This window comes from Alosa pseudoharengus, unplaced genomic scaffold (assembly GCF_046254945.1).
Source record: "Alosa pseudoharengus isolate Yale_2024_CS ecotype anadromous, Long Island Sound unplaced genomic scaffold, YU_APseudo_1.1 YU_APseudo_1.1_scf_20, whole genome shotgun sequence".
In the NCBI taxonomy this organism is placed as follows: Eukaryota; Metazoa; Chordata; class Actinopteri; order Clupeiformes; family Clupeidae; genus Alosa; species Alosa pseudoharengus.
Window position 1 is genome coordinate 18,232,891 of NW_027468664.1, and position 10,291 is coordinate 18,243,181.

Below are 10,291 nucleotides of genomic sequence, written 5' to 3' on the forward strand. Positions count from 1 at the left end.
TATATTTGAGTGAAACTGGCAAAAGATCATTGAGAACTAAACGTGAATTGCTCTTAAAGTGACAGTGCACCATTTATAAATTAGTTAAACAACATCAAAATAGCAGTATTTTTTAAGCAATTAATATTTGAAAACAAAATTACTTTGTAATTTTGACATTGTTAAATTGTTACTGTGGCCCTTGAGCTAAAAAGTTTGCCCACCCCTGCTTTAAAGCATTCACAAAATACTCACAGACCCATCTGCACGGCAAAAAACTGCAGATCTAAGCGTTAATAATCTTATGTATAGATTCAAATTTAAACTAAAATCTAACTGGTCTTGATAGGAAACAAAAATAGATTAGCTATCTAGTGCTTTCTGGAAGTTCATTTTGACTTAAAGTAAATGTCAGTTGCCTTGCCTTGCGAAACTTTAACTTATGTAATATGAGATACATTTTTTTACTAGATACAAGGTACATGTCTATAAAAATACCTCTTCAAGGGCATAGCTACTACTTGATGTTGTTACAGTATGTGCATATGTTGCTCTGTGCAATAATAAAGTACATCAATGTAATATCTACCAGAACTACCCTCTTCTGATGAGAATTCTTCTAGAATTCCTCAATTTTATTTGGGGAGTAACCCTTTTCGGCCTTTTGATGTCACCGTGCTGAAGAACTGTTTGGTTCTTAATTGATGTGTATAGTTCTAGTACACTGTATGTATGACCTTTTACGTAGGCCTCTTCTACACATGCAGCCACCGCTGCTTGCTGGCCAGAACTAATCTGATCTATAATGGACTTCATGAGATGACAACAGGAAGAGCGAGGTGTCTAATCAATACCCCATTCTCCTCCAGGGACTCTCATTATGTCTGAAACCCCAGGCCCAGGCCAGCCACTGTGGGCTATTAATGCTCTCTCTCTCTCTCTCTCTTTCTCTCTGTGTTTACGTGTGTGTGTGGAGGGGGTGTAGAGGGCTCTCCATGCCCTGTGCATGTGTGTATATTTGTAGAAGCAGGAATCTTCCCTCTGTACCCTCGACCAAGGGAAGAGAGAAATACATTCTTCCTTTCACTGACCTCACCAAGAACCACAATGTGTCCATCTACACCTGATGTTCAGCGGTAATGCAACATGGCATATCTCTAATGTTCAGTATAGTGGAAAATAATTCATCAGAGAAGAGAAAGATATATGATCAAAAGGGATTTGTTTTGTCGACTGCACTTGACAGAGTTAGCTGTTGAGCTTCTGCTTGTTGTGGCTTTTTTAAAGTGTTGTTCAGGTGATAAAAGGCCATGTCAGATCACAGCTAGTAGGTGTTTCTGGCTTCTAATGGATTCTCTTTGATGTGCTGTTGAGCACACATCCGCAGATTAAAAAAAGCAAAGTGCTTTAGGCATCAATCAGGGTACAAGCTATCAGTGTAATGGGCAAAATAGTGCATTAAGATTCACTCTGTGTGTGTGTCTGTGTGTGTGTGTGTGTGTGTGTGTGTGAGAGAGAAAGAGTGTGTGTGTCTGTGTGTGTGTGTGTGTGTGTGTGTGTGTGTGCCAGCCTGTGTGATGTTAGCAGAAATTAAATCCTGTATCCAGGCAACTGATACCTGCTGTGGAACTGAGGGATGTGAGGTGACTAGAGCAGAAACATTGGCAGGAAAACTTTGTGTGTGTGTGTGTGTGTGTGTGTGTCAGTGGCGTAACAAATCAATGGTGGGCCCAGGTGCGAGAGCGCTACGCGGGCCCCATTCCGACGAACTTTGGCCCAGGATGAATTAGCTCTGATACATGCAATACACATTAAGGGTGACTTCAATTGTTTATGAAAAGTGCCTGAGGCACCGAAGTAGTTTAGTAGTTACAGATTACAATTTCAAATAAAAAACACACGACTACATATCCATTACATGTGAAAACATTAAAAAATAATTTTATTAACAGCCTGCAGGCCAGGGTAAGCTAATATTACTGCATTAACATCAACTCGCATAGAATTATGGGAACACTCAATGCGCCTCTTCAACCCTCTGCTGAAACTGCAAGATTGCTTGCTTATAAACTCGCACTGCGCAGAAACAAAACTTAATGTAGCCTAACTTATTTAACCGTCCAGAAACCAAATAAAATCATTAATATGCATACAATCACCAATATGCGTGAATTAGGCCATTAGAAGAAAGCCATCTTACGAGCCTTTCGTTGTGCAAAATCGTCAACGATGTTCCCAATATTTTAATGCTCTGGCTCTCGTATTTTCAATGGACAGGATAGCTAACCTACGGAGCCTCTCCTGCCCCATGCTGCTCCTTAGGTAGGTCTTAATAAGTTTGAGTTTGGAAAAAGATCGCTTAGCTGTTGCCACAGTCACAGGCAATGTCAGAAACAACATGACTACACACTTCCCCGAATGTGGATGTTACACCATCATAATCTACCACCAGCATTTTGGCAAGTTGAAAAATAGATGACTTCTGTGAAATCTCTGCTTTAAAGCAAGACCTGAATGAGAGGAGTTGTGTTGGGAATGTCGGTGCAATGTCCCTGCTATAATGGTCTGACAAACGTCTTGCCTTTTCAAGCAGTTCATCATCACCTGCGAGTTGAAGGGTCATAGGACGTAAAGACTCAAACACATGACAAGTTTCCCGCATACTTGCAAATCTTTGGGAGAACTGACTGATTATGATGTCCAGAGTTGCATTAAATACCTGCACTTTGAAGTATCTCTCTGCATCGGTTAAGCGCTCATCTTCCGATAGAAGTGACGCTTCACTCTCCGTGCTCTAACATTCTAAAGTTCTAAAAAAAAAAAAAAAGGAGGCAGGGCGGGGGTAGCGACGGGCCCCGGGAGGTCACGGGCCCAGGTGCGACTGCACTTGCTGCACCTACTATAGTTACGCCACTGGTGTGTGTGTGTGTGTGTGTGTGTAGTGTGTGTGTGTTGGTGTGTGTGTTGGTGTCTCTCTCCTCTCTCTCTCTGTCCTTCTCTCTCTCTATGGGTCTCTACGCATGTATGCGTGTGTTTATGTGTTTGTATGTGTACACAAATGGGATGGTGTATCAGGGTAATATTAAGTACTTGTTTGCATGGGGTGGGGTGTGGGGGTAATGATAAATAGCTGTGTGGCCTGTTAGCAAGGTGCTTAATTAATGTTTACAACACAGTATTGATTCTTCAGAAATGGCCACCGAGTGTCCTATTACAACATGACTTGGTGGCCTATCTCATTTCCTTTTCTTGGTGCCGTTCTGTACGTCCTCTGTTCAAAACAACATCCTACACATTAGTACATCGTTTCCCAACCTTGGGGTCGGGACCCCATGTGGGGTCGCCTGAAATTCAAATGGGGTCACCTGAGATACTGGGTATCTTACAATTTTTTGGGGGGGCTTTTTTGCTTTTAATTGGACAGGACAGTAGAGAGTGACAGGAAGCAAGTGGGAGAGAGAGATGGGGTGGGATCGGGAAATGCCCGCAGGTCGGATTTGAACCTGGGTCCCCATGGGCACTCGGACCCGTATATGGTACGGGGTATAACCTGGGTATCTTACAATTGACCAGTAGATTACATCAATGTATACATACATTAAATAAAAATGTCCTCAGCCTGCCTCAGCCCTGTTGTCACCAGGACATGGATGCTAATATCATTAGCCTAATGTCTCACACATGCTAATGGGCTTTGCTGACCGCACTTATGCCAGTGGCACTTAACCGCAGACCCCGTCTCCACCCCCCTTTGCTGTGTGGTCACTTGACCTTCTGAACCACATTAAGGTCAGCTTCATTTTGACTTTCAGCAGGGGGTACAGGAAGGATGTTCCTAATATGGGCATAGCATAACTAGGGAAAAGGAGATGATGTAAATATATGTAAATAAACAAGTAAAACATTCATTCATAGATACTCCTACACACAGAAGGATTTGCCCATATATTTCCATCACTTAGCATTACTATTGTTTTGTATGCATTTGTTGTATGTACTTTGCAGTGTGCACAGATCTGCAGTATTTGCATCAACACTGCAAACATATTTCCATGAACACATACACACACTTGCATGTACTGTATGTACGTACACACACACACAAACACACACACACACACACACAAACACACACACGCACACACACACACACACACTCACACACACACACACAAACACACACTCACACACACACACACACACACACACACACACACACACACACACACTCACACACACACACACAAAGTGAGTAAAAAATGGTTTCTGCGTCAAATGATCGTTGCCTTGTCCCCTGTAACCTGACCAGGTCTGAGCACTTTCCTGCATGGTCAGTGTTTTTTGGAGGAAGCCTGGCCAGAGCTGCCTTACATTAAGCAGGGGCTTTTACAGTAAGCCATCACTGGGAGACCCTGAGCAACAAGGACCCCAGGCCCATAATAGTCGACCCCACATAACCAAATCCTCAATTAGCTTTTAAGTCTTTCAGGCAGGCCAGCAGAATCAGCCCTAATTGGATGACAGCAGGGCGGCCGACACCACTGCCAGCGACTGCAGCATTAGGGGAAATCCAATTTAGTGCAATCGCCCTTCCTGAGAGGGAGAGAGAGATGGAGAGAAAGAGATAGAGAGAGAGGGTGATAGACAGAAAAATGAGAGATAGAAAGAGACTGCAAAGTGCAAAGAGAAAAATATATGGTGAGAGAAAAGGAAAGTAAGAAGGATCAAGCAATTGAGAAGATCAATGGAGAACTACAGAGTGGTGTCTCTTTCGGTGAAAGAAAGGGTAGGAGTGGAGCAGCCGAAGACACCCACTGGGCTTTGATAACTGAGAATGCTCTGATAGGTCAATGTTTTTACAGAGCACAGAGCACCCTTCAACTAGAAAAAAGAAAAGGAGAATTCCCGACACACACACACACACACACACACAGAGAGAGAGAGAGAGAGAGAGACCCTATGGTACATAATGAGCCATGGCATTACACTATCAGGTCCCATCAGTGTTTAACACTAAGGGCCAGCACAACATTGACTTGTCATGATTCACTTTGTTTATCTGGGCTTCATGACCACTTTGTGAATGGCTTTTATAACAAGCTGATTATGAGGAAGAGGGCGGGCGGACACAGGCACTTTTTAAGCCCTTCACCTCCAAACTCATAGCCAGCCAGCCAGCCTGCCCGCAGCCTCAGATGACTCTGTTAAGCCCAAAGCGTCGTAGGCGCAGAAGTAAGAATGGAGCGGCTTCCAGATGAGTGGCCCGGCTCGACTGATCGCCGCTGATATGTTTGGATTTAGACAGTCGAGGGAGCCAGGCGGGAGGAGGGGGGGTGGCAGTCGGCAGGGGGTGCAGGGGCAGGGGGTATGCCCCCCTCTGGCGGGTCACGCAAAGACCGCTCGATGAGAAAACGTGAGTGGCACGGGAGGCACACGTGAGGAGACCGTGGCGAGCCAGCCGGGGGTTTATGATATATAAACACATACGGAGATGGAACAGCACACGCACTGGCATGACAGCAGCCTATAGCGTGAGAGAGCGCGCAGCGGAGCTGGCCGCGGGCTTTTGCCAGTCGCCTCTGATTGGGCTCAGATGAGCCGCACGTGCTCAGTGGATGAGAGCGAGCGTGCACGCCTGGGCTATTTCAGCTCCATTCATGCATCCTCTTTGGCTGTTTACCCGTCCCATTCACAGCTATCCATTTGCTTATTTGTTCATCCATTCATTAATCCATATAGCCATAATAACACTAAAGGTCACGGGACCTTGTGCTGTTATCCTTGTATAAACGGAACATGAATTATTTTATTATGACCACCGCGCAGTGAAGCGGCGGTGATATAGATTTAGTCAAATTTTCTTTTTTTTCTTTTTCGCATGTCCAAATTTCTGTCAAGGATTCCCGGGACACTGAAAGACCGGGGTACACGAAACTTGGTGGGCATGTAACCCCACATGGATAGCATGGAACCATCATTTTTCGTTTTGATCTGTAGCCCCCCCGCTGGACTGGACCCCCCGAAAGGAGGGTAGGGCAGACACAGTTTTCTGTGAATATCTCGAGAACCGTAGGGTTTAGAAGGACCATTTTTTTTTGTATGTTGATCTCAAGGGGCCATGTCAACCCATTCCATAACCACTCATTTCATGTATAGCGCCACCTAGTTAAACACAAAAAAGTAAAAATGAGGTGTTGTAATCGCAGGTATCTGTGACCTAACATAGTCAAAACTGCACGAAATTGGAAGTGTAGGATCATTATGACACCCTCTGAATGCACGCCAAGTTTCGTGGAATTCTGTTCATGGGGGGCCACACAATAAATTAATTTATGTTACTATACACCAACTGGCCTGTAGGTGGCCGGAGACAGTTTTCTGTGAATATCTCGAGAACCGTAGGGCCTAGGAGGTCCACCTTTTTTTTGTATGTTGGTCTTAAGGGGGCATATCAACCCATCCCATTACCACTTATTTCATGTATAGCGCCACCTAGTTAAAAATTAAAAAGCAAAGAATTAGGTGTTTTCATCACAATCTCTGGCTGACATAGTCAAAACTGTACGAAATTGAAAGTGTAGGATCATTATGACACCCTCCGAATGCATGCCAAGTTTTGTGAACTTTCGTTCATGGGGGGCCTTACAATAAAATAATTTATGTATACATTTAGTGACCGTACACCAACAAGGATTCCTGGGACACTGAAAGACCGGGGTACACAAAACTTAGTGGGCATGTAACCCCACATGGATAGCATGGAACCATCATTTTTCGTTTTGATCTGTAGCCCCCCCGCTGGACTGGACCCCCCGAAAGGAGGGTAGGGCAGACACAGTTTTCTGTGAATATCTTGAGAACCGTAGGGCCTAGGATGACTAATTTTTTCCGTATGTTTGCCTCCAGGGGTCATGTTAACCCATTCCATGTGCACACATGTGCATAAACAGATACACACGCACACACATACATTTACAGTAATCATACGTATGACACATACTCACACAGTAGACATATGTACGCATGCATGCACATGCACAAACACACATACGCAGACAAACACACAAGCACGCACACACACACACACACACACACACACACACACACACACCCACACACATAAACATAAACGTGTGCACGCACACATGCACACAATTCAAGAATTTCTCAGAATTATGAACAGGCGAGATGGGGGTGGGGTTGTATAAAATCAATTTTACATGTGAAATCTATGAACTAATCATGTTTTGGTACTTGTTGTCTAGCAGATACCAGTGAGAATTGAGTGTGGATAATGCAATTTAGTGAGACAGTTAGAATCATATAGGCCTTTCAGCATGATTTATTTTTGTGGAAAAAATGTGCTGGACTGGGCGGCGGTCATATTTTGTACCGCTCTGCGGTACATTTAGTTAATAATATTTATTAGTTTATTATGCCTATCGTCAAAGGGTTTTAAAGTGACATCATCACTGTACACAAAGCTCATCACTTTTCTCTTGCATCTGTTCATCTGTGCGATTGTGGGACTTTTATTTTGAATGGCAACATTGTCTTTTAGCTTTTGAGGTGGTGTTTATTTACTACCTCATGCGTAACCACGGTTATCGCAAAAGCGCCTCCTAAATTTGTGGATGCACATGTTGGTTGTTTCAAGGGTCATCCTTCAACTTCAGGTGTAAATATGCCAATCAGACGCAAGTCGCTTGTTTTGGAAGGTGTAACAAGATGGTCTAAACAAACTGGATACAGACAAACTATCAAAAGCAGTGTAAACCCAGTCAGTGTATCTATGCCATGCATGTCTATATATACAGTATAGAGAGAGAGGGAGAGACCTGACCCTGACTGCCCGTGTGTATAATTCATAGTGGCACACAGAGGGTTTCTCCTGGAGTAAACGATGCAGTCAGGTGTTCGCTGGGAGGGAAAGGGATGCACTCTATGAATTAAAGATGGCAGGTGCTCATCACGGGGGTGGTTTACAAAAGGATCACAGGGTTTTTAATTCTGATTGCTCTTAGTCAGATAAACACATCCATGCACGCACACAAGAGAGAGAGAGAGAGATGGAGAGAGATGGAAAGAGAGAGAGAAAGCAGGTGAGAGACTGTGAAAGAGAGAGGAGAAGAGAGAAAGCGAGAGAGTGCTGTCCTTACGTGACAGCCTTATTGTTCTGGCCACAGGCTGTGTTGTGGCTCTGGGGAGCTGTGCTGACTTAAGCCTTTTAAAATGTCAAACAAAATGTCACACTCGTTTCTCTCCTTTTCACTAAAGAAGCACCCCTCCTTCCAACCTGGGAACGCAACCAAAACAAAGCATCTCACATCTAATCTCAGACTGCTACGCTGGGGCCTTGATCCGCTAAAGCTCGGTTGCACTGCTTTAAGACCACATAGTATGCTCTCAATCAGCTGTATAGCCGCCATGGCTAAGGTTAGCAGAGGCCACCCATTCAAAGCCCCAAATGTCCCCTGGCCTCTGCATCTGACACACTGCTGTCACTGCGCTGTGGCCTCAGAGGCCATGGCCTCCGGTCACCGATCCACACCAGACACAGAGTAGCTAGAGTGACAGAGAAGGGAAGGAGAAGAGAAAGAAGGAAAGAAAGAGAAGAGAAGTGAAGAAAGGGAAGAAGAGACAAAGAGATGGGGCAGAAAGAGCGATAACAAAGGTCAGCGATAAGGACCTGTGTCCACCAATCGAGTTGTATGCGCCGACGGCGGCTATTTTCTATACAAATCCTATGAAGTTCAGCGTTTTTTTCTGCAGCGCTCAGAACGCTGAAAGTTAAAATCTGTTGAACTTTTGCTGGGCTCGTCAATGTCACTTTTCTCTCGATGACTGTAACCTAGCAACAATAAACACTTAACCTAAGCGCTCTGAAAATGAGGTTGAGGGCGCTATCAGCGCAAAAAAACGTGATTGGTAGACACGGGCCCTAATGGGCTTGATTTTCATTGATTTTCTGTTTTATGATTTATATATCAGTTATTGATTTTATGCTTTACGGGCTTATGTTATATATGACTGAGCTGATTACTGAGTGAAAGTATGTTCCTCTCTCCCTGCTCCTGCACCGGCGCGAGGGAAGTCCAGTTAAGTCCAAAGTCCAGTCTTTGGCATTCGTGGCCTTCTTCTCTTAAGACAGTCATGCTATCTCTGTGCAGCCGAGAGATTCAGGGACTGAGCCAGAGATCAGTCAGAGTCAGCTCACTCTGTCCTTGCGTAAGCTGTCAAACTGAGACGGACTCTAAGTAACAAAGATAACTAAAGAAAATGAATTTGTGTCATATGACACATCAACAGGGATAATATTTAAAATGTTGCCAGGTTAACATAAAACACAGTGACGTGTGCATACATGCATGTTAGTCTGGGTTTGTTTTTGTCTCTGAGAACATGTTTATGGGTCCAGCACGTGTCCGTGCAACTGTATCATTATTCTGCTCTAGTCCGGGAGCCGCTGGAAACAGTGAGTCAGGCTCTTACACACACACCTCATCCTCATGAAAACCCAGTGTGTGTGTGTGTGTGTGTGTGTGTGTTGGGGGGGGGGGGGGGGGGTTCCCTGGTCGCTCCTCAGCACTTCCCATGCTCTGGCTGCATGATAGCCAGAGGAGAGAGGTTTATCTGCGCATGCAGTATGCGCTGTTGCCTCCGTTCCCAGTGGATGGAGCACAAATGAAAGTGTGACTTCCCTCTGAATCCCCCGGCTCCTATGGGGAAAGCTTGTGCTACGCTAACACATGTCAGGACCACTGGGCTCGTACAGCGGTAGTGACATGAAGGGAGACCACACCGATGCTACAATTTAACAATAAAGGTTTATTAAATAAATAAAGGAAAATCAGTGAATGTAATGATTAACAAAATGTGTAGTGTTCATCAGTATATGAAGGGTAGTGTAAGCAAAAGGTATGTGCGGAGCGAGACTGTAGCCAGCCGCGCAGACGGACGGCCGGAACAGGAGAGAGAGAGTGAGCAGACAGGAAGGCCTCTTTTAATAGGCCTCGTAGCCATCAATTACTCTGCACGGCCAGGTAACAGCTCCACCTGTAGGTCTGGGACAGACAGACAGACAGCAGCCATAAGACAGACAGACAAAAGGGCGGGCCGCACCACAGCACGGCAAAGCCGGGCGTGACACACAGGAGCAGCAGCTTTCTATTAGCTTTCCTGGAGGCTGACACAGGCAGAGAGGTGCTCTTACGAATCCCCCGTTCCCTCCTCCTCCTCCTCCTCCTCCCCCTCCTCCTCCCTGCACCCAGCGCTGGTGTGGGATCTCCCTGACCCGACCCCGTCTCTCAAC